Source organism: Drosophila kikkawai, chromosome 3R (assembly GCF_030179895.1).
Source record: "Drosophila kikkawai strain 14028-0561.14 chromosome 3R, DkikHiC1v2, whole genome shotgun sequence".
In the NCBI taxonomy this organism is placed as follows: Eukaryota; Metazoa; Arthropoda; class Insecta; order Diptera; family Drosophilidae; genus Drosophila; species Drosophila kikkawai.
This window is the reverse complement of record NC_091731.1, coordinates 9,854,316-9,880,655: the sequence shown is the minus strand read 5'-3', so window position 1 is coordinate 9,880,655 and position 26,340 is coordinate 9,854,316. Positions and strand designations below refer to the sequence as shown.

General features: G+C 40.9%; 1 protein-coding gene across 1 annotated transcript in view; it reads right to left on the bottom strand.

Moving 5' to 3' along the window:
* Positions 1 to 11,956, bottom strand: part of side-VI (sidestep VI) — an 87,352-nt gene extending 75,396 nt beyond the window's left edge. The window contains exon 1 of the mRNA XM_017176725.3: positions 11,853 to 11,956. The gene's annotated coding sequence lies outside the window, so the exon portion shown is untranslated. The remainder of the gene's footprint in view (positions 1 to 11,852) is intronic.
* Between the last annotated feature and the right edge of the window lie 14,384 nt (positions 11,957 to 26,340).

Below are 26,340 nucleotides of genomic sequence, written 5' to 3'. Positions count from 1 at the left end.
TTGACGGGAAGCAATTAGTTAATACATTCTGTAAGTAGCCTTGGCTCGCTTATCTGCAATCGGTAATAAATAAATTACATGACGTTTTATTTCTGCTTCAGGCTTAGGAAGCGAGAAAAGATACACTGAGAAACTAAGAGAAATGTATAATTTTTATGGAATTCAATTTCGGATAACTAATGTAAGTTATTTAATATTGTAGCATATTCTGGTGTGTGAAAATAAAATAAAGAACTATAACACCCCTATAATATAGTAAAATATAGTTGATGGTTTCTTTAGCATGTTACAAAATATTCAAAAACAAATATAAGCCATATAGTTAATTAAATCTTGAAATATTTTTAATTTGTTGAAACTTTTAAATGGTCCTTAAAACAGAACTTGAGCTTCTAAATTTCTTCCTGTTTACAGAATAAGAAAAAGTTGGAAAAATGTGAAAGTGAGGTGTCGTCTTAACGCAATATCTGGCAGTGACTTTGACTCTTTCGCCTGTCTTGGCCTGGATATCTTGCAACTTAACGTGTTCCTAGTTTTGCTCACCCCCTCCTCCGCCATCCCTTTCTCCAGCTGTTTGTGTTTTTTATTGGCCTTGTCTGTCTCTGGCGCGTCTGTCTATCTATTTGTGTCTGTTTGTTTCCCAGCTCGTATTTCGCATTTCGCATTTTCCGTTTCCCTGTCATGTGTCGTTTATTTTATTTGTTGCCAGCACTCTTCTGCTGCTGCTGCCGGCGGAATCGATTTTATTTTGCACTCGTGTTTGTGTTTGGCTTTTGTTTTGCTCTCCTGTTTGCGAGAGGATATCGCCTTGATTTGACTGAAATACAAACGGAGTCTGCAACTGAGACCCAGTCTGAGGCTGGGCTCCTGATTGAAAAGCCCTCGACAGAGTCGGGGAATTTGCACACTTAATGCCCGGGCATGTGGTGGCCTCCCAGGCTGCCTCGAAAAATAAGTTTCCGTATCGATTTCCTTGTCCTCTAATTAGCGCCGCGCTCAACTTTTGTAATTAGTGCATTGTATTTGGATTTCGGTTTCATTGATTTAACAATTAGGTTAAAGTTTCGCGCGGCGATTAAATGGAAATTATTTGCCAGCGCGCCCTTAAATCCCAATTAGGCATTGGAAAGTGGTCACCGGCAGCTGTCCTGGCAACATCTTAAATTGAGGTTTTCCAGGAACTGTAATTAAGCCGACTCCTCCGCCGGTCTAATGAGCCGACTGGCAGTGATTAGAAGTCGTGGGACATGGAAACGGAAACTCCAAGGCTTTCACTTTCCCTCCACGAAGGCTCTTCTCGCCGCTGGAGATTCCTCTTGTCATATGTCAAAGTTGAGATGCCGTCGCCTGTGGCTGAAGGCAGCAGATAAAACAAGCGACAGGCGACAAACAGTAAATAAAAGAAAAAGAAAGCATGTGGCATCCACCAAGAAATATTCTTTTCACTACTATTTGCATATAAATTTGTTTATAAAACAAAGGGAAAAATTCATAAGACTTTCTTCCTATAACTTATTTTATTTCTCCTTTCTTTAGTATACATTTTTCAGGAAAGCAAAATTAAAGTTACACTTAATACATTTTCTCCCCGTGCAGGGCCGAAAAGACTTGGCTTTCTCTTCCGGCCTTTTGTGCTGTGATTGGGCCCAAACACATGGATAGACAAAAGGTGCCGCCGTCAAAGCGGGAGCTATCACATAAGTGCCCCCATCCAATCCGCACCTCGTTCCGGGCCCCTCGCCTGCTGCCCTCGAAGGGCTGACTGGCTTTGCAATGGGCCCAAAGGCTGCAAGGCTGCTCTCTCACTCTTTCGCTGTCCTCAGCCTTCTCTGTTTTTCCACCGTGTTTTCTCCAGTTTTGTGTTGTTTTTTTTCGGCAGCTTTGCACTCAGAGTTAGCCCACTTTTGGTCCTTTTTGTATTGTTTGGCTCTCGCCTTTTGCACGCGGTCCCTATCTCTCTGTGTGTGCCTGTGTGTGTGTTGGCCAAAAATGGAGCACCTGGCAGATTTGGGCGCTGATATGTTTGAGAGAGGTGTGTTTGCAAAGTGCCTGCCGCCCTACCAATTTGGGCGCCATACAAACTAATACGCTTTGATGCCAACTGACAAACCCATCAGCCATCAGTTGGCACTCGTTTTTTGTTCAAATTTTTTTGTCCCCAGCAGCACCTGATGAAGCTGGGGCTGGGTCAACCCTTTTGCGCAGAGTGGAAAATCTAGCGAGTGGTCACATTAATCACATTAATCAAATCAAATTAGACGTCCGAAATTGATGCAAATTAACAAAGCAGCGTCATTCGATATGTTGGCGAATCAATCAAAATCAATCGCCAAAGTATGCCCGAAATTGAATAATCGATTCTCCGGGCCAAGCAACGCAAACAGAGCGGGCTCAAAGGCCGGGGAAGTATTTTGGTAAATTGTGTAAGCTTGCCATTTAAATGCGTGTGCCGGGCTATCGAATTACCAAACGTGTCGCATAAAACACACAAAGCAGGAAAGCAGGACACTGAAGGAAAAAAGTCGATCTGTTAAGGATTTTACATTACAGATTCATTTATAATTAAAAATATATATTTTTTTTGTAGCATGAAAGCAGGACACTAATGGAAAAAAGTTGATCTGTTAAGGATTTTACATTACAGATTCATTTATAATTAAATATATATATATATATATTTTTTGTTAATTAGGAAAGAATTTCTTGAATTGTTGTTATTTAAGCTTGAACAAGAGAATTCTGTCAATCAACTGTAGAATTTTTTTAGATTGCAGAGTTCTACTTATATTTAAATGTCAAACCCATATTTTAAATACACAAGTACTGATTTTAAGCCTCGTATCCCATTTCTGAATATTTTCTTTCTGTGCAATCAGCTTGAATGGAAAGAGAGAGGACACGTGTGTCTCTTACACCGGTCGCTTATGTCAGGCCACGGGGCGCATTAAAGGCTACAAATCGTTTTAAGCTCTTCACATATGCAAACACAGGCATACGCCCAAGCATTCATTCAATCCCTACGAAAACACGCTCGCATTCCTTCTGGCCCACAAACATTCGGGCATTGATTGCACTCACTTATTCATGATTTTCCTTCTTATTTCTGCGGCATTTCCTTTTTTATATCCCCTCTAAGGGGAACAATAATGTAGCTGTGTCCTGGAGAAAGCTTCTCGGAAATACCTCCGCCCTCCAGCGATGGCTATTAAGCTGTGTTTTCCGCACAACCAGAATAATGAGAATTATGGCCACTGTTGAAACGGATTCAGTCTTTTAGTAGGTATTAGTTCCTCCTTCTAATATCTATAATATTTTAGTTTAGAATATTTTATTAATAGTATTTAAAAGCAGGAAAGAAGACCTCGTTAAGTTTTAAAAAGATTTGCTGTTCGATTTTTTCCTTGATTTAATTTTGAAATATGTAAGAACCTTGAACTTTGTGAACCATCTATTCAGTATTAAGATATCTGCGTATAGAATATATAGAATGATAGTCGTGAAACGTGACCGTATCTGTCCCGTATCCTTCTGCTTTTTTAAGTATTATGCATAGCACTTAAATGAATGCACACACATATACAAATAGAAAAGATGGACGCCGGCACACACTTGTCCGGATGCAAAGTGCTCTTAGCCAGGATCTGTGGCTCTATGGTGGTGTTTCTAGTTGGGGCCATAAAATGCTCGACAGTCAGAGCGCGAAACAAATTGCATTAGGGTCCTGAACCCTTGCACCTGGGCTTGTACGGCTTGCTAGTGTGTGTGGCCAAGGTAAATATGATAAATCACCACTGCCCCGGTGTTTCTCCTCTCCATGACAAATGACGCGAGGGAAAAAGAGACAGGGAGAGAGGAGAGAAAGAGAACTGCTGTTACGTTCCATATACAATAATCGATGCGATTTGATGAATGTCAAATGCTCGTGTGCGTATGTGCAATATATCGCTTATATTATGGTTACACAGAGCGAAATTATATCAAATTCGGGATGAAATCCTTTAAAGTACATATGCCCTTGGCCAGAGGTTAACCTGGCCCTAATCATTCCCTATTAGTAGGTTCAATGCTAAAATTTACCATATATCTGATCACATATTTTCCCTGTGTACCTGTATCAACATATTTATGCCGTTGGCAGGGCGCATAAATATTCATTTTTATGGCCAAAGACAAGGACGAATTCGTAAAGCGGAAACGGAAGCGGGCAAGCAGTTAAAGTGAGCAGAAATCATACACGAAAATCACGTAATGCGTGTGCCCCACTTGAGGCGTCAGGTGTTGCTGCAATGATTTTCAATTTTACGCGTGAAAGTCATGCGCTAATTTTCTTGTCCTGGCGTCCTTTCGTCCTTCCTCCTTGGGCTTTTTGTCTATTCATTGTCATTTGCCACACTTGCCGTCGTGCTCTCTCAATTGACATTAATGACTCGGGCCAAATTGCTCTAATTGAGACAGAAGGTGTTGCGCAGGTGAGTTTTTAATTAGCCAGGCGCGGCGGGATTTACATTGATTTGCCTAGACTGGCTTAGCTTCCTGACACCGCGCTGAGCACTGAGCCTGATCTGACCTGCTCCTCATCCCAGTCACGTTCGCTTTGTCCGGGAACATGTCACCGCATAAGCAGGCGAAGCACTCAAGCGGCGAACTTGACCTTTGCCTTTGCCAGGGCCCCATCGGAAAATGGCTTATATAAACTTGGCTTTCGGTCAAAGCAGCAGCAGCAGCACCAGCAGCAGCAGCAGTACTAACATATCAGGATAAAACACTCTATTCCCCTGCCCGCTGGCAAATCCTTTCCACAACCGAAAGAGGAAGCAGGGCAAAAATGCGTTGAGAATATAAAAGTCACGTAACTGGCTGTCGTTTCCTTTAGCGCCGCACACGCGCTTCACCCACACCAGCACACCCAACACACACACACACACACATGCGTCTACATCATTACCCGAAAACTAAGTCCTGGCATTAGCATTTGTTTGTATTCGGCTGCTTTGATTACGCTTCGATTCGAAAGCTAGGTAAAAAACATTTACCAAAACTTTTCTCTTCACTTTTTTGGCCGACTTTCGGCTTGGCTGCCTTTTTCCTCCCCGTTGCGGGGGAGTAAGTATTAGTATGGAAAAATGACTTTATTTATGTGTATTATGGAAATATGAAGTGAAAGCCCAAAAAAGGGGGAAATGTATATGACGGTCTGGTCTATTGGTATTAGGGCTTAGTTGTGTGGCTCAAACCCTAGCCCATAACTGTTGGTGTATTTCACTTGGTTGTGGATTAATTTAAATGCAAAAATGCTCCTATCCACATCTCCGGGAAATGTGAAAAGTTTAAATTTTTCCGACAGTCAAATGGCAAGGCAAATACTGATGATGTTCACGTCAGACAAAAACAAACAGTGGCTGAGGCAGAAGCTCCCAGCTCCCTGGGTTCTTCTCCCTTTTGCCATTGGCAAAAACAGGCAACAGTCAACTTCAACTTTATTTTGATGGCGCGGTAAATTGCGGAAAAAATATGTATGTGTATATGCTGGCAGGAAAGGCGAGATAAATGAAGCTGAAAATACTCTTACAAGCAGAGGCATAAGGGCAGACAGAGCAGTTTAGGTTAGAAACAGGTGTCTTTCTATCAAGCCAGCAGACAAAAACGTTCGTTTATGATATTGAAAACGATAGTTTTGCGGGTTTAAAGCGGACAAGCGGATTCAGGCTCATAAACGATAATAAAGTTAATCAGTGGTCAAGGGTTTTGTGGCAGAAAATGTTATAATTTTCGGAATCCGAATAAGATTTCGATTGCGGACATTTTACGATATCATTATCGGGTATAATCCTGAGAAATCGCGATACTCATCCGCTATTCGTCGTTTGCGCTTCCGTTTTTGAGCATTTAGCGAAACTAAAGCGGAAAGTGTGAAACTTTGTCCGTCTTTAATATTTTTAGCGGACATTTTTCGGATCCAGTCAGCTCTTTGTCTGCTGGGAAGGTTTATTTCTTAATTATATTTTGAAAACTAATATTTTATTTAAAAAATTTAAAAAAAAAACGTAATATTATTTATGAAAATATGCTTTTCTCCGCTATACCCTTTAGAAGGGCATATGAAAAAAAAAGAAAATAAAAAGAAATAATATCAAAAGACAGCGGCAAAGGCAAAAATGATGTGCTTACCAACGCACACACATGCGTGTGCTGGCATCATTTTCATACGCGTCGCAAAAGTTTTGCAAGCAAAGTCGAGCCTAAGCAGACGGATGTGGGCGTGGCCCGGCGAATGGAAAGGGGGCGGGGTCGGAAAAGGGGGTAGGGGGTCGCTGACATGCAACGCGCTTTCAATTTCAGGGCTCCGGGCTGTATACATATGCGTCGGTGTGTGTGTTTGGGAAATCTTTAAGAGCAGACAGGAAATATTTCTTTTTCTTGGCCACCATCATCGTCAAGTGAAAACATTGTGGCTTCTGCTGTTTATTTTTTGCGTGCTTGCAAAAAAATCCTTTCGCTGTGTCCTTGCTTCTGCACACTTTTTAGGCTCAGTTTTAGTTTTCCACGTGTCCGTGTGTGTGTGTGTGAGTGTGCGTGTGTTTGCTTTTAATAGTCCTCTCGTCCTGTGTTTGTCCTGTTTCTGTTTGCTGTTTACTGTTTGCTTGGCTGTCAGCGCTTCATGCGTGACAAACACACTCACACAGGCACAACTTTGCGTGACTCTCGCATAGAAAATATGGCAAAAATAAAAGCCCAAAAGCGGAAGCAAAATAATTCGAAAAAAGCAATGGAAAATGCTCACATTCGCCCTGGAAATTAGCTGATCTAGAGGCCAAGAAGGAATCCCTGATTAAAGAGTTAAGCGTTTGTCACGCCATTTCCCGCCCCAGGACCTCTGCTTCTTGGCTGCCCTTTTATCTGGGTTAATCAAATGTTTTTCTGGCATTTTCCGTCACTCTCAGCCCGGCACTGCCCCGTTCCCACCACACACACCGCCTCCTTTGATGTGATGTTCATGCCTATGTTTGCCCAAAATGTCAAACATGTCAAATTAATTTTCATATTTGTTTTCCTTTTTAGATAATTGAATGTCTCTTTTATTTGCTCATTTCATATGCCACAAGTTCCCCCTCCCCGGTGGGCCTGCATGTTTATCCTGCTGTGGTTTATCTTCGTACTTTTGAATAAGCAAATGTTTTTAAATGCGAGCTGCAAAAATCGGCTGCTCAATGAAGAGTGATTTATTTGGGCAGATAAATAGAATATATGAGAATGTATAGAAAAATATGGTGCATATTGTTTGAATATTTTAGGTCAAGAAAACAATTGTTTGAAATTTGTATACCGTACCAAATGATCCAACAGTCCATTTAAAAGCTTTTCAGATTAAATATACGAATTCTGTCATTCAGTTTATAGTAAATAAGAGTTCAGTTTGATTTATTTAATGTAAAATCAATAATTCTATTAAAATTATAGTGAAACTTGTGGAAAATGTGTGTCAATAATATGTAAGTGGGCTATCTGTCAGAAATACTAGGTGTCCGATTTCCCTGGCCCTGTTGGGGGGCTAATCAAGTGGGCACCCCAGACCAAAAGCCCTTCGTTGGACCTTTGGCATATACATAAACAATTACACTAAGTGCCACAATTTACCAAGGGCCATAAATCAATAGGGCCAAGCAGTTGGAGTCTCGGTTTCGTTTTATTAATTATTATTATTGAAATATATCTGCTGCCGTCGCACTGTCACTCGACTCGAATGGCAGGAGCCGAGCAAACACTGAATTACAGACATTAGCCAGTGTCAATAGGGAGTCGGGTAAGCAGGCTTAAATTATAGGGTACCCGATTTCTGGGCTTCAGTCTTAGTCGGCTATAATCCCGACAGAAATGCAGCTAAAAATTAAGCAAAGCTCTTAAGCGGCGCCCCCAAAGTGTGCATCAGAAATGCGGCGATAAAACGAAATGCTATGAGAGGGAAAGTATACAAAAAAATCACGACAAGAGCAGAGGCAGACGCTGGAACAGGATCAGGAGATGCCTAAATAATGTGCCAGAACGGAGAGTTAGTAATAAAAAATGCAGCAGCCAGAGGCAGCAGGCCAAGCGGAAACGGAAATAAGTAAGCAGACCGAAATCACAAAAAGACGCAGCAGCAGCAGCTGCTGGAGTCTCGCTGGCTGGCTTCCCTCTGGTCACTTATTTCGTACACAAAGTACATATTTTACTTAAACATAAGCAATGGCTATTATTTTAAGTTACCCACGCGCTTGCCGATTTAATTTCAGGCTATTATGCGCACACAATGCCAGCGGTAAACGCAAAAAGAAACTAGAGCAAAAGTAAAAGCCCGAAGCGGCGAAAAGGAGTAAAAGACAGCCATCCGGGCGAGAAAAGTTCCCCAGCTAGACGATGATTTTAATACACTTTGCATAACTAACGGCCAGGGCTTTTATAGTTTTACGATATGATGGAATTACCTTTTGATGCAACGAGCGGTAAATGAAGATAACCGAGGGCCATAAGAACAAATTGTTACTATACACAAGATGCACTTGAAGCTTCTTAGTATCTGATGAGGCGAAATTCAGAAATAATTCCAATTTGCTATAAAAAAAAAAGGTACTAAGAAGGCAGCCAGCTAATAGATTGGAATCTAAAGAGTTTCACCAAGTATTTATAATTAATTTATTTTTAACTATAAATATTTACAGTATATCTATCACTGTCACCAAGTTCCTGAGAATCCCAATACCCTTCCTTTCGGATGGCTAATAAAAAATCAAGTATATTCTTGGTTAGAGCAATATGCCAACTCTGGCCTGCCGGTGGTTTCCAGCTCATGTTGCTCTTTCACTTTTTATGCTGTTGCATTTCTTCATTTTCTTGCTCCTGCGAATTTGGGTCGAGCTTTTGAATGGGTTCATATTCTGGTTCTACCTATTTTCTCGGCTTAATCTGTTGCCCTGGCTTCTTTATTTTTGTGCACGGGTCAACATTGGAGGTACATTAGCCTTTTTAGTTAATTTTGTAAGGCGGCTGGCAGTTTGCAATGGAATGGAGTACAGAATCCGTAGCACGGAGTCTGATTTCAGATTTTGAATCAGCATTTGCTGGACTCAACGCATGGCTTCACATTTCAAAACAATTTGTGCTAATTTCATGTGCCTTGACGACTTTGAAATTGAGAAGCTCTAAGGGAAAAAGAAAAGCCACTCCCGAGGAGATTAGACATGATTGTAATTGCTACATGGCATAGTGGGGCGGCAACTGAAAGTTTTAGTTCAAGTTTTGTTTGGTTTCAGTTCCCTGTAATTAAAGGTTAACCAAATGTCAAATTAAAAAGAAAACAAGAAGCCATTCAGGAACAATTAATTTCCTTTTTTCGAGTAGCCCTAATTAATTATTTAGAAGCTAAGCATGCGCTGAATTTTTTAGTGGATATTTTATATCAGCAAGGAAGCTTATATCCGTCTAGACTGAAATCGAATGCATTAACTGAAAAAAATCAAAGTCGCGGTCCCAAACCCCTACACACGTAGCGCAGGCCTCTAAGCAGCTTTGATTACCAACACTCAGCCATCGGATTGTTTTCCCCTTGCCCGGGTTGCCTTTACCTTTTCATTTTTTTTTTCCCGAGAGTGTGTGTGCTCTGGCATTTGAAACCTGATTAGTTGCCAAGCACTTCAAGTGCCGGCTCGAGTTGTTTGCCATCTACGCAGGGCCGGGCTTACCTCTGGCGCTGTGTGTGAAATTTATTGTTTCAAGTTAATGCCACTTGATGGATTATTTGGCTTTGTACAACCAAAGCTTTGATTTCTGTCCCTCTTTCCTTTGTAATGTGATACTTTTTTAAAGCATTTGAACTTCGAAGCGTGAGAACGTTTGAACTGAGTGAAAAGAAATCATTTCTACGGAGGGAAAGCCCTCTTATATTTAACATATTGAATTTTAGTTTGTTTATTTCACTTTTCAATTTCTTCGGAGCACTTTCATTGTTCTCAAATTGAGATGTATATTTTGAGCAAAGTTTTTGCCTCGACAGCAAGATATTTCATAGTGAAAACGAATTTTAAAAATCTCAAACTACATTTTGCTTGGGTTAGCATGAGCAAAGTGCCGATTCGAGGGGGTGTGCCAGGAGCTGCTTGGAGAGAGTTCGGCTATGAACTATTAAAATTAATTGTGAAACTTTCCATCCCGAGTTTGATGCGAGTCACACGCTCCGTCTTCTTCGTCGTGGGCTCATAAATCTCTGCTGTCTACACACACCCACACACACACACACATGTAATTTCAGCCGTTGTCCTCGAGAGCCTGTCAACAAAGGGCCAGTGAAAGTTTTCGTGTGTCATGACAATATTTACATGCTGCATTAAACTTGCTCCCCCTGACAGGCGAAACTTTTGCAGCTGCTGCTCATGTTATTAAAGTTGCGCTTACGCCAGGTTGTCCCTTGGCCAGCGTGATTTATGCGAGGCTCCTTAAGTTCTTGGACCAGCCTTTTAATAATTTAAGCTCGCAGACTGCAGAAAATCAGAGACCAGATAGCTAGCACAGCCCCTGCTCCGGCCCGCCTTTGGCCCGCCTCTGGCCCGCTGCCAAGCCACGTTGCGCTGACTGAGCCGAAAAATGCAAAAATGTCCTGCTCCTGTGCCTTCGCACTCCGCCACGTTGACAATGGCGGCAACAAAGCGCATTTGGCAAGCGCCTGCAGCAATGCAAGCACCGAATACACTCCCCAAACACACACACTAGTGTGTGTTTTTGCAAAGACGTGCTCAGCAAAAGTGAAATGGCAACAATATACGAGTAGTATATGCTGGAGAATGCGAGCGGGTGTGGGAGCCACAGAGTTGCACACCACACGGCATACTATATATAAAAATAAAAAGTAGGTTATGCACAGACAGCATTTTAATATGATTTCCATGGCTTACTTGTCCCCGAGATAGACTAACGCACTTTGGAGGAGCAGGCAGGCAGACTGACTAACTGACTGACACCACGGCATCAACGGAATGATCAAAGGCAATGGGAAATATTATCTGTGACACAGTCGCAGACAAATTGTGAGTCGCACTCGTTTGGGTGACCCACTTCGGTTGTGGCCGTGACTGAGAGTGTGGCTTAAAATATATCAGCTGTGATTTTCAAACTTGGATTTCTGGCTGGGGATTTTCAGCCAAGTTGATAACTTGATTTGGCTTTATTTGCGCTGTTCGCAGTTAGAGGAGCTCAGCATCGTTTGTAGAAATCTTTAGCTGGAAATATTTTTGGTTGGCATATTTTGAGAGGAATTTTCAATACCCTCAAACGTATGTACTTTTGTGTAGCATTTGTCGAATTCTTTTTAAACTCTAGTAATTTAGAGTAAGTGGGAAAATAGGTAAACTATTCGAATGCCAATTACTTTATTGTATTCACGATTTAAAGAAAATCAAGTAACTTAACTTTGTTCATAGCTGATAAGTTCATTTATACTGAAATCTATATTTTTATGTTATTTAATGCAAAAAATCAAAATATTTTTTTTTGTTTGCTAAAGCATAAAAATAACAGAATTCTGGAATTGTGTTAAGTAACATAAGGCTCTGAGCCATTTTTATTTTTCCAGCCAAATCCTGGCTGCATTTCCGTCCTGATAAATGTATACCGAACGTTGTACATATTGTATTGTTTGCATTTTATTAACTTTATATTCGGCTGAGCTTATTGGAAATGTTTCCTATTTTTGCTAGCTCCCCGTTTATACTTTTTATGAAGCCTGCTGCCGTGCCTTGTATTATTGTTATTCCTAGCACACTTTTGAGCGTTTAATTTTGGCTGGAGCTTTGGTTTGTTTATTTTTGCCACATGCACTTACTTACCTCTGTTTTCCGGCGTATTGTATCCCTTTGCTTCGGCGTTTACTCCGCTTTTTTGGCGTTTTTACGGCCCTTGTAATAAAAGCAGCCCGCAGGGGTTAGTGTTGTTGCCGGAGTTGCTGCTGCTGCTGTTGAGGGCGTGTTGGCATTGAGCAAGTTTTATGCAGCCAGCGAGACGCACACATCATATCAATTGGAGGGGGCAGGAGCAGGAAGCGGAAGCTCAAGGACCTGAAGGAGCTGTGGCAGGAGCGGCAGGCAATTGAGCGAAAAATATGGCAAAGTATTTGGCGGGTGCGAGGCATAAATTTCGGCTTCGGCGGCCTTGCCTGCTTACTCGTCTTGCTCGGGGCCAATATTTAAAGTAGCAGCCGATGCGAACTTTATTTATGACTCAATAATGTGTATTTTGATTTATGCATTGTGGGCGCGTACACCAGCAGCGCACATACAACGAGACACACACAGGAACGGGGACGGGGACGGGGACTGGGGCACGGGCACACACTCGCCCGCACACTCACTCTCACACACCCACTTTATTATTGTTGCCTCAAGCCAAAACGACGCGATTTGCATAACAACACATCCAGAACCTTAACGCAGGCGTTTGAGATGTTTCTAGCACGTGCACTCTCGTTTCACTCGGCACTCCAGTAACAAAGCATTCAACAATTACAATAACCGATTGGCATATATACTCCTTTCGCGCTGCGTTCCGCACTGGCACTTGTTTCTTGACTTCTTTCCAGCCTTGTAGCCCTCTTTCGTTCGCCTTGCGGATGCTTGCGGAAGCGGACGGTCAACACTGCGGCTACGCGATGTGAGGCGATGCGAGGCGATTGCGAAGCGAATGCGTTGCTCATACGACAACGACAACGACAACACGACAGCGAGTACGACAAACGGCGACAGCGGAGCACGACAACTACACAAATCCACGACCTTTTTAGTACTAAAGCGCCAGGCCATTCATTCGTGGCTTTGGCCATTTATGCCATCGCCCTCCACGATTCGGCAGCTTCGGCCGGTCGCTCGGCTCGCGCATTTTCGAATTGCCGAGCGCACGAGTCCTTTGAGTCGCTGAGTCGCTGAGCCGCGGCCCTGTAAGTGGGCCAGCGGCGACCCGAAGGTTCGACATCGAAATTATAAGAGCTCGGTCGGGAAATCGAAAAACCGAAATCCACAGCCCCCGCTTCAAGGAGTGGATTGTGGAAGGCGTGTGGTGGGTAAGCTCTCTCGGGTGTTAGATGCCACATGAACTTGAATTATTAAGTTTGTCAGCAAAAAATATACAGTCTCAGGGCAAGCATAAGATCTATAAAGAAATTAAAAATATTTTTTCTAAGAAAATGTATGTTTTCTCTAATTTAAGTACATAAATAAATTTGTATAGTCTGAGATATTTTCTGGTTCAGCCATAACTTTAGCTTTGATGTTGAGTAAGTAAACTTGATTTAATAATAGTATAGTTGAAGGGTTTATTTATTAGAACTAGTTAAGGATAATTAAAAATCCGCAATAGGTTTTATAACGACAAAAAAAGGACAGATTCTTAATATAATAAAACATACATCATATTTTCTTCGCTCAGAAATGGTACAGAGAAGAAATCTTTAAAAGAAATAAATAAAGATCCTGACACAAACAAGATCACACTTTTATTACACTTCAAATCACTTACTCATGGTCTCGTTGTGGATTTAGCCTACCTGTCCTACCTCAACACCCTTCTACCCTTCCGAACCTTCCCCAAACACGTTCCACCACGCACTTGTGTGGAACATTTCCGCTCGTTCACTCTCTCTCAATTTCTCTTTTGTAATTTCCACCGCTCTTTATTGCCGCCTATCCCTAGATGAATGAGAGCTGCAGGAACCAGGTTTCAAGAGCGTCGCGTCGCACGGTTACTGCAGCATCACTGCTCAAGGAAGACAGTCAAGGATCACAGATAATGTGGGAAATTGAATTAATATACGAGTATATAGAGAAAATATCCCAGCAACAGAGACCCCTCAATGGAAAATGTATTACTTTATGGAAAACCCTGCCTCTCGATACTATCGACCAGCAACTAGCCCATTAACAACAATTGCCGGATGGTTGGCCAAGTTGCAGCATCGCTACAACTAAACCTGGTCCACCATCGAAGCCACACACATCCCTTGGCTCACAACTCCACTACAATGGGTGTAAGCGTGTAAGTTTACATGGAACCACGAGACCCGAGAGGTTCTCTCCCTTTCTCGCTCGGGAGAACACACGCATTCTCTCAGAGCTCTCCGGCTCTCTTGTCGACTTCGAATTCGCATCTTCGGTGCTCATGCGCCCCAAACCACCGAAGAACCGAGCAAATTGTGGGACGTAAGAACTTTTGATTGGCAAGCCAGGGATTTTTCAAAATTTTCAACGGTTTCACTCTTATACCACTCAAAGAAAGCTCGCTAAATATAAGAAAAATTACTCGGGAGAAAAAAAGATGCCATGAAAAAGCCAAGGGCTCGACTGCAACAATTGCACAGGCTAATCTTATCAAATTTCATTTACACGCTTGGTCTAACTCTAATGGCAATTCCAATGCCAAAATGAAAATATCACTAAACCACTTTCCACGACAAACACACACACATACACATTTTCCTAATTTTCCACACACTCAAAGATTACTATAATATAGAAAAGGTTACAAGTGATGTTGTCAAAGTATTTGACTCCTCAACACAGCATTCTCTGGGCCAAAATTGCGCTGGCTAAAACTGCAAAATTCCATGACACACACACACAGCCAAGGGGACACACTCTGGCTCACATGTGTGTGTGGTGTGGACTGTTGGTCTTCAGCTTTTCCTGTTGGAAAATCTCAGCGCTCAACCGCCAAGCATGGCATTTCATCAGGCGGCAGCAACAGGAGCACCGCCAGCCGAAAACTAAGCCCCTGCAGTTTGGATTGCGACGTAATTAATACCCAGTGGATAGTATAAATTTGTATTATTCTGTACAACAGGACGATACGCAGGATTTCCGAGGCTAATATTGAAAATGTTCAATGATAATTATTCAGTATATGTTATTTGCTACAGCCAAATATTGAGCATTAGCTGGCTATCCTACTGTGGCTTGTCAGTACTAGTAAATGAAATTTTTAATCTACTTTTAAAGTTTCAATTCCTGATATAAATCAAGTTTTTAAGTGTTTTACATATTTTTTAAATAATTAAATAAATTTTCACTCAATTTCTATATTAAAGTAGACTTCTCTCTCTGTGTTTTATAGCATTTCCTCACCACAGATGTTTTTAAGAAAATTATTTTTCCCAACTCTTTATTAGTTGCGTCTTCTGCATTCCCAGTCTCTTGATGAGTAGCAGGTTTAAAAAACCCTTAACCCACTACTGCCCGGTTCCTCTTGGTTTCCCCCCTGGCTGGTGAAAAACCCCAGCAATGCGACTAAAGGAAGTGCACTAAGTGCAGTGACCAAATAGCTGCCAGAGAGTCCCGATCCTGCTGCTGCTTCTGCCCTGGCTCCTGCTCATCCTGCTCCTGATGCTGATGCCACCGCCAGGAAGTGGCAATGGTGTTGCACATGACTTTATAGCTTTTACATTAATGCGTGTGAGTGAGTGCGGGTGCCTGGCTGTGTGTGTGTGCGACAGTTTGGCTATAAAGCAAAAGTTGCATTAAATTTAAATCATGAGACGGCGGTTTCTGTGGCCAGCGCTCACTGACGAACTCACACTGATGAAAATAAGTTTGTATTCACAAAACTAGAAATATATTTCGTTAAATTTTTAAATGGGTAAAATAAATCTTAATAATATAAGTGAATAATAGAGTATAATTATAGAATTTGTTTATTTGAAACCCAAAATATTTCCTCAAGTGTAGTGGCCAACTGACTGAGTTAAGGCGAACTGAACTGAAATGAGCTGGGGTAAAGTTAGGGCTAAGCGCTCAACATTTTGTCATTAAAAGTTGAGCTGGCGCATCGGAAAGCTTTTGGCGGTGGCCTAGCCAGGGTTTTTCGCACTCCCAATCCCCCCACACCAGAGCCACCGGAAGCCCAGGGTCCCGCAATTACAATTAGCTCGACAATGCACGCAATTTGCATGCGATTCGATGGTTTGCTAGCAAGAATTACATAATTATAACGCACTTTTGATGCATTGTCATAAATAGGTGTCTGTGTGTGCCGACTAATTATTCGTGTGGGCCAACTAATTAATCAGCTTTCGTAATCAATGCTTAATGATGCAGCACCATCAGCGGCAGCACAACGGCATTTAAATGGTCTATAATTAAATCAAACACTCAATTAAACCGAGGACGAATCGAGCGGACGGATTGGGAGCGCAGGGCCAGGCTCAAATTGGATAAGGTTACCGATGGAGTCCTTATGAATACCAAGCAGCAAGGGTAAATTGTAGGCTGCTGGCGGCGAGTCATTGAGACCTTTTTCAACCTCTGCCGGGGCAACCTCAGATGGGTTTCACTCATTAATTAATCAAAACTTCAAATAGTAACCACAGAAACCGAACTGAACACTGAACTTGCCTGGAACGTTGCGCACATCAAACTGACCGAAGGGCACTCAAAGGATGGCTTTGTCCTTTGGCAAGCCAAAAAGTTATCAGTTAATTATTCATCAGGTGAAAGATATTCAACCGGTTAAGTGCATAAGAAAGCTAACACACATACCTAAATTGATTATCGGAAATGCCAATTATGTACTCAGTCTGAGTGATTTTATGTTAAGAATATATTGAATATTAAATATTTATTCAAGCTGCTTTGAATAGAGGAAATCAGGTATTATTTGCATCACTTTTATTACATTTTAAATGAATTTCACGTTCCTCAGTGCTATTATTTATATTTTTAATAGCTTAGAGAACGTACTTTTACGGTACTTTAATACCTAATGTTAAACTAGATTACTTATCCAATCATATTAAAAGTATTTTTCAAAGATATGGTGTAATTATTACATTACAACAAAAGATACCCATTGATACATAAGACACATGGAACAGAATATTTCGTTTTCTTAGACTTTACAGACCTTGCCGCCCTCTTCACCCACTTGTATATGCTTTTCCTTTGGTCAAGCTGTAAATTTATTTTACCACACATTGAGATACATTCCATCGGGAGCATGGCGGGGACAAGTCTTCTGCTTTTTGGCCAAGAGGCAAGTTTACCGAAACTTGCAAAAAAGCTGGCGAGCTGGGAAAAGGAAACTTAAAAGGAAACGGCAGCGGCAACGGCAACTCCTCCTTGCTGCAATCCAGATTCAGAGCCAGCCGCAGAGGTGTAACCAAGTCCTTGCAACAAAAACTTTCTACACGCGTTGCTGTGTATGTGTTGGTTGCTGTTGCTGTTGGTGCTGCTGTTAGCAGCCAGTGAAGCGAGCAAAAGCAGCAGCGGTAGACGGGAGACGGACGTCTCTTGGCCAGGACCAGGCTTCCTTAAATATTAAAAGTCCAAGCAGCCGAAGGACAACTACGGTTGCAAGCAGGGGATGCAGAGTGTAACAGGAGCAATCACTCGGAGAAATGACAAAGGTATTTCATAAATAGTATAACAAATACCATAGTTAAAAGAGAAATAAAGGTTACTGTATATTAGAACAATATTTATTTTATTCCGAGTTTAAGTTATATCAAGTTTCAGCTTGGTTTCAAAAGATTTCCAATTTTCATTGAATTTGAGTTGAGGCAGACAGAGATGCCTAGATCGAGTCGTCTGGTGATGCTGAAAATATTTACTGGGTATATTATTTTTTATATATGTTTTTTTATTGTACTAAAAGTACATTTTATTTAGTAATATCATTTAAAATATTTTAAAATTTAATAAAAATGTTTTTTTCCAGTGCTAAAACTTTTTTTCTGGTGCCAACTGCCGCCGCTTGTCGCACGTCGTCACTTAGGCAAAACGCAAAGTTTTCTCCTCGCAGTATGCCGTCAGTCAGAGCGCTGTCTCCGCCTTTCCGTTCGCAGTTCTCCGTTCTCTCCGATTGCTCCCGGTTTTCCAGTCTCCTTTTCTACAATTCTCACCCTTACCATTTCCCTAGCCTGTGGTCTTTGTTTAAAGTAACAACTACAACTAAAAACAAGAAAGGAAGCTAACTTCGGCACGCCGAAGTTTGTATACCCTTGCAGATATTATTTCATAACATTTTACCTATACTTATTATGTTTAGAGTTTGACAGTTACAGTTTTACATTCCCAGTTTTACATTTTCTCTACATCTACCGATCGGTTTATATGGCAGCTATATGATATAGTTGTCCGATTTTCATAAAATTTATACCAAAATTCGAAACTAATAAAATAAGCTTATATCTCAGAGTAGATAAAAATCGGTTGAAAAAAAACGAAGTTATAATTTTTTTTTCTATTAATTTCCCTATCGTTCCTATGGCAGCTATAAGATATAGTCGTCCGATTTTCATGAACTTTTTACCGAAATTCTGAAATAATATAAAATGGCCATATCTGAAAAATAGTGCCAAAATGTTGATAAACAGCAAAGTTAAAATTTTTTTTCTAAAAATTTATCGATCATTTGTATGGGAGCTATATGATATAGTCGTCCAATCCGGCCCGTTCAGACATATATAGCAGTGAGAGTATATAGAAGACTATATGCTAAGTTTCATTCAGATAGCTTTAAAACTGAGGGACTAGTTTGCGTAGAAACGGACAGACGGACGGACAGACGGACAGACGGACAGACGGACGGACAGACGGACAGACGGACATGGCTAGATCGACTCGGCTGTTGATGCTGATCAAGAATATATATACTTTATAGGGTCGGAAACGTCTCCTTCACTGCGTTGCAAACTTCTGACTGAAATTATAATACCCTGCAAGGGTATAAAAAAGAAGAAGTGTGACGAGCGCACAAGGACACGCGTTAAGCTAAGCCAAAGTTTTGGCACACCCACACACTCGCAAACACTGTTGCGATACAGCCACACACACACACTCGAGGGCTGTGCATATAACATAAACAAACTACACTAGTTACAACAAATTTGTTCTCTTTCTGTCCACGACTTTCTATTTGTTTTTACATTTTTGTTTTATTTTTTTTTTGTAAGAATTTTTCCACGAAGAAAACGTGTTTAGAAAATTAAAAATAGTTGCAAAGATCTGGAAAATCGTGAAAAATTAAAAACCTATATATATATATAGCTATATGTATTTCCAGAAGATTTTATCAAAATAAAATGTTTGATTGATGTAAAATAAAGATAGAACAAAACTTAAAATAGCATATAAATAAATTAATTGAACTTTTTAAGGAAATCATCAAACAAAATCTCTTAAAATATATTTTTAAAATCTCAAAAATACATCTTACTTCATTGTATGCCATTTACCATTTCCTTAAATATTTTTATAGCTTTCTTTTGCTACAAATTACTCGCCATTCATCTTGAGCTTTACGTTAAATATGCGCATATGGAAAAACTATTAAGTAGGGAAAACAATTCAGTTGGCTGCGCGGAATTCCACCATATTCGGGAGAAGAGCAGCCGCCGAGATCAACGGCCATTGTTGGGCTACGTGAAATGTTCCCTGGAAGTGCCCGGCAGCCTTTCCCTCTGCATCGTATCAACATTTTACAGAATGCCTTGCAGGCTGTATTATCCTGCCCGTATCCTCCTCCGTATGCAAAACGCATGGGTGGGACAGGAACATAAAGTATAGACGATGCCTAAAGTCCTGTTCCGAGCGTGGGTGTGTGTACCCAACAATGGGATGGCTGGCGTGCCTTCACTGTGTGTATTCATTAAATTTGTATAAACAAATACAGTGGGCATAAATTTCGGGCATCCGGTTGAAGTTGAAGTTAGAAACGGAGAAGGAACGTCTTGGGCGGGAGAGCTCAACGAGGAGCTATCTTCGCCACATTATTCTTTTCCTACCAGCACTACAAATGTATCTCTGTGCGCCCGTGTTTGTGTTTGTGTTACCCTGGAAATGGGAATTTTAAGGTTATATTGGTCCTGGCTTATATTTAAGGATAATTGTTGATAAATAAAATTAATATTTTATAGTTGAGTAAGAAGCACTTGGTTACTGAGGTCCCGCAAACTCTTATTGATGCCCAGACAGTAAGAAGAGAAGCGGGTATTCAATGGTCGTGATTCTTAGCTATGACTTGTCTTGCCTTTACCTGGGCTTGACTGTGTACGTGTGTGTTGTCTAACATAAGCAAAAATGGCAGCCTGAAAAAACAAGTAACAGTTTTACTCGACAAACAATGAAAACAACGAGCAGCAGAGAGAAGAGAGCGAAAAAATAACAACAACAAATCAGCACTTTACCTTATGTTTGTTGATTTTGTTCGTTATTTTATTTCGCTTCACGTTGCTCTGAGTCCCCTCCATCCCTTCTCCGCCCATCCAGCACTAACAAGACACAAAATTTACAATTTCACATTGTGAGCATGTGAATTACGGATGCATAGATACACATGTATCTCTACGGCGGAGGAAACTCACCTGGCCATCGGACACGCCACGGCGCACACCGTACAGATGTTTTAGCACCGCCAGCACTTGGCCAAAAAACTTGGATAGCGAATGGCTGAGTTCAATGGACACTTCCGTCCCCGCAGCTCCCGCTCCCCCTCCGCTTGCTGCGGTGACAGCAGCCACAGCGGAAGTGGTGAAGTGGGCAGTGAGTGGTGGCGGAGGGTTGCAAGCCAGCAAGGTGAGTTGGGTGGCTGGTTGGTGGCTAAGGAAACCCTGCGAACTACAACGAAAACTTATCGATGTTGCACTTGCAGGGGTGCAAGCTTAGAAGACGTCGCACCCGAAAAGTTTGCAACTTGCCAAGATTATAAAAATGGCGTTAAAAGCTGAAAGCCAAGCTCTGAGAGAGATGTTAGCACTGAAATAAACCTATAATGGATTATACCAAACTGGGTAGACCTTAAAAGTGTAATATCATATCATAATTCATATCTCTTAAATGTATAAGACAAACGATAAGTATGACCAGATCTGAATTATAGTAATACAGTTTTTTAGGTTCTATTAACAATTCAGACTTGAACCATTTAATTATGGTTTGGATACATTCAATATTCTTGTTTTATAATATTAAAAAACTACTATTTTCGAGTTAAGGAAAGCAAGAAATGACTTTCCATATGTCCTAAATTAATTTCATCATAATTAAGCACTTCTCTTGTAATAATTTAAGTTGTTACTCAAGCACAAATAAGTAGTCACACTCCCCTAACTCTTCCTCCACCGTCAGCTTATGCCATTTTCCACTCATGTTTCTCTAGCTCCTGGCTTTCCTTCACTCCCAATTGCTTCCCAATTGAGTCCTCCCACCTGATTTCACCTGCGCTTATCTACCCACTTCAATGGCCCCCGGCCGAGTAATCGATAACATCTACAATCTCGTATCTCATCGGGGAGCTGCTCGGGGCTGTCCACACCCCCGGCTGTCACCTTCTGTTAAATTGTCCAATTGTCGCCCAGTTAGATGTCGACCCGCCTGTTTATTCATTACATTAAATCACCGCCACCCTCCCTTTGGGCGCCCGCTGCAAAGGCAATTAAATGTAATTAAACGTAAGATTAACTCTAATTATAATAAATTAAATGCGACGTCGTTTTGGCTGAAGAGCCGACTCAAACGGGCCAAGGCAAATATCAAAAATGCAATTAAACATTAACAATTTGTTTCGCTGCAAAGAGGGGATCATGAATTAAACAAAGAGACAAAGATAAAACGCGGCACAAAGCGGCAGGAAAAAGTGAAATCTGAGCTGATTAAGGCCCCCGGTTAAGGCCACCATTCCCATGTCCAGTGTCCACTATCCACGCACCAGACTCGTTGGGCCAGACCAATTCCATTTGCATAATCAATGCATATTTGGATGCGGCCATAAATTAACAAATAGAATTTAATTGCATACTTTCGGGGACGGCGCCGCGGCGTCGCGTACACAAATTAATAATTCATTAATGCGCATTAATTGTTACGCTGCAGCGGCCACTGTAAACTGAAAACTGAAAACTGGAAACTGAAACTGCCGCGGAAAATTGAAAATAATTGCATATGCTTATTGGCCGGCGCACTGGGCGCTCTCCCTTTCCTTCGGGCACTCTCTATAATCGTCCCAATGCCTGGCAAATTAATTGCGGCCTTTGTTTAATCAGACTAAAATAGCGCATTTATGCCAGCTTCGTTTATATTTATTGCCTTTTTATTCCGAAGTGCATCAGTCCCCCACTGGCCCTGCCCCGTTTTGGCCATTTAAACTGCTACCTTTGTTGAGTGCTGCGGTCAACGAGCTGTTGATGCTGATGTTGCTGTTGCCTTGTTGCATTTTTGTTGCCTTGCTGCTGCTGCTGCCGCCGTGCACATGACATGCATTTATTAAAAGCCCCACAAAAAGAAGGCCACCGGCGAAGAATCAGCAGCGGGGGAGGTGCAATAATCGTGGGAATATACATTTTTCAAAGTGCGCTTTTGTGCGAGTCCTGGGAGCCATCCTCATGCTGAGCAGATTGTAATAATTGTGTAATTGTGACACACATGCGAATTATGGCTGATAGCTTTAACCAGCCGCAAATGGCAATGCGATGGACAAGTGTCGGCCAACCCAATGGCATTGTTCCTGCACACTTCAGAACCGATTGAATTTTTCACCTCAGAACTTTTATCATTTTCTGATTTGCTAGTTTGTTTACTGTCGATACAAATATAAGATAAATTTAGGGAACTTTTAGATATTTAAAAACCATATTGCATAACCATTTTTCACAATTCTGCAGTAATACAAATGTTTTGATTGGGTTAATCTCTTATTCTAACAAATTTTTAGTAAGTACGACCGTGATTAGTCATCAGAAAATTCTTAAATTAATGTACTTAAGTTTATATCTCAGAAAATCGAATGATTATCCAGGGATTTTCTTCCTAAAAGAAATATGCTAAGCAGTCCGCATTTAAAAATTTTCCTCCATAACCCGTAAAAATACTCTACTGTCACATCCTCTCAGCTTCGCATATACCCATTGGATGAAATAATTACTCAAGCAACACTCAGAAATCCCATGCTTAATATACATTATCGAATCTGTTGAACCAGAAAAAGCCTAAAGTCAATTGACTTTAATCGAATCCTTTCCCGAATCCTTTTAATTGGATCCTTTCTGCTGTTTAAGTGAAATGCTGAGACGTCTGTGTATAAACAACTTTAAAAGCAGGCTGCCCACTTATCGGCGCTCAAAACAAGCACCACACGCACCCAGTCGGACACGGACATGAGCAAGGAGCAAGGAGCCAGGAGCAAGGATAGCGAGATCCATTCACAGGGTGCCCGGCCTGCTGGCATGCAACCGGCCGCGGCCGGGAGAATCGGCCCAGGCAACTGCGTTCCATGAATTCAATCAATTTTAATGCAATTTAAATTGCATTCTCCTGTGAAAACACACAATGCACCGCCATCTACACACACACACGCTCACACATATGAGCGAGACAACCACAATGCGCCCCCGCAGATGCACAGAAGGAGAGCGAACGAGAGCGTCAGAGGCGGCAGACGTGTGCGCGCACATTATGCTGCCAGCGGAAAGGAGGCATCGCCTTGCGTTAATTGGTGGTCATGCTCCAGCCCATGGAAGGAATACGGCTCCCCAGGATGCGGGGGATAGCCAGCAACTATCCAGGCAGTCCTGCCATCCTGCCATCCGGCCATCCATGCCTGCAACTGCTACTGCCGGCGTCTTCGTTCGCGGCCGACGTTTATGTTGTTTTAAATGCCACGCATTCATTGTCGCTTCGAACGGACAGAATACAGAAGCAGAAGTGGCTTCTTCCTTCTGAAAGATCGAAATACTCTACCAGTGATTATTCAAGAGAGTTTATAAAAGTGTCATTCTGCGAAATCTTTGGTAAATAAATATATAAAAACTTGCTTTAAAGGTATTATTTTATTAATTTAAACAAACAAAATTAATAAACCAATATGTTTACCTGAAATAAATTATTCATACTCTTTACCTACAATTTATTACTAAATTAAAGATATAAAATTTATAAAAAATGTTAATAAAAAGAAACCACTTTTTAACTTTCAAACAGACTTAAATCTTATTTTTTAAAATTTACTTTTAAATTATTTCTTTTAATATTCGCAATTCCATTGGAAGAGCATAAGAATAGGTCCACTGGATGATAACTGTTGCATACCCATAGGCGCCGGAAGCCGACATGCAATTATACGTTGTCAGCGGCCGTCAGGCAACCAGCCAAAAACACATCGCAGCCATACAAGGCTACAATCATTCAATTTTCAACGGGCACTTATTCAAATACTTAAGCTGCCTAACCATTGCCCATTGTACTGGCCCAATGTCGGAATTGACATCGAAATCTGAACCTGAAACTGAATGAATCAAAGACGAAACCGGAATATGGTGAAGGGATGAACATTGGATATGCGAGAAATAATAGATAGGCCTACATAAGGAATGTGCAACACAAACTATTTATAGAAAATCATAATCATATGTATGTGCACTTTCTGGTAGTAAACCAACCACTCAACCCAGAAAATTAACAAGACCTAATGGCTTGTCTTAAGCGATAAACGGGATTTATGATATTCAATAGGTAACATACTTAAACGGCAGATGTTATTCCGAAACGATGAACAGTGAATTTGAAACAGTCTAATACAGATTTGAATAGAGAATTTAATAATTATTTGATATATTTACAGAGAACCTAGTCGAGAGAGCGTTTATGTCTGATCTGACTGATTTTAGATTAAAATAAATAAAACAGATTAGATTAAAAGTAAAGAGAGGTCTCTCAAATACAAAATATTCATAATAAAAATCATAATTATATTTAAATAATAAATGCAATTTAATTCATAGAAATTATGTGCACTTTCTGGTAGTAAGCCAACCCGTCAACCCAAAAAATTAACTAGTCTTAAAGGCTTGTCTAAAGTAATAAACGCTATTTATATATTTAAGCCGCGCAGCCCGCAAAACGTTAAACCATAACAAACATGCATGCAAGTGAAAGATAATCAATAACACTTCCCTTCAATTGATTTAGATATTTAAACGGATATTCTCGTATTTCTGTGCAGCCGCATTGTTGTGTTGAATTTTTTATGAGCTATTGCAAAACCGCAAACGGGCATTATGCAAGTGAATTGCTCATTATCGCATTTGGTTTGGTTTGTCTCTGGCATTTGAATGTATATCCTTTTTTTTTTTTTGCTTGTCTGAAATCCCTTTTTAATGTTTGCGCAATCCCTTTTAATGCGCACAATTAATTCCGTTATGCTTTGTCGCCTTTGACATGCCACGCCCCGTCCACCCCTGCCGCCCCCAAAATGTCGGCGGCCGTGTAACAATTTGCTAAAATGTCGGGGGCTTAGAGCATAATACGCATCGGGTTTTGCCTAACGCCGCTTTAAAATCCTCGCATTGCATAATTATGACCGACTCACATCGGCGGCGTAATGCGGAAAATTTTCCCAATTTTCCATGCACGGAAACGTAATTAAAATTATTTTATTTTCCCACAAACAGCCGTGGCACACACACATGACTGCAGACAGAGTTGGAGCAACATTGGAAATTAATTTTCATCTAAGCTCGGCCACCGCCCAGCATCGAAAAACCATCAACAAATTGTCAGGCTTTTCATTTATTTGCTGATTTTATTTGCCATTTTCGGCCGACATCACCTGACAAAATGTTCGTGCCCATGTTTACATACAAGCGTGTCCAAAATTTTCAAAAATTGTTATCATTTCTAGCAGCTAATGTAATGGCTTTAAGGATAAAAGTTGCTTGTAGTAAGCAGGGATCGCATATATACATTTATATATTTCCTTTTAGATCCTTCTCTTGTTAAGGAGACTCAGTTTGCTACTGGGACGAGGGAGCCACCTAAGCCGGTGTGCCGCTGCTTCCAGTTTAACTCTCATTTGATTGTCGTGGGAAGCAAATGTGAGTCTCCAATTCACGACCATTCCCAAATATCGGTACTCCCCGTATAGCGGAATCCACTGCTCCTGGATGAAGCCTTAAAGATGCCTTTTCCAGTCAACTCTCACTGTATCTGTGTAAAAAGAATTTATAAAAGTGCAAAACTACTGTCAATAAATGTGATCTGTGTAGTCTTATCGTGTATCTTATCTTGTAACAGTATTAATAAACAAATTGTAGCAATAAACAGAATTGATTAGGCAATCAACTGTTGACTAATCTAATTCCACTCTGCCGCCAAATATGTACAATCAATCAGTTTTTCATAGATAATCAGTATTAAAATTTCAAATGGGAGCTGTGTTCCCCGACTATTTGTTCCAAATATGTCACAAACAAACATCTGATTGATAAAATATATTAATTCATATTCGTATAAGATAAGTTTAATCAGAATTGTAAACAACAAACATGCCTTTTAAACAAAGACT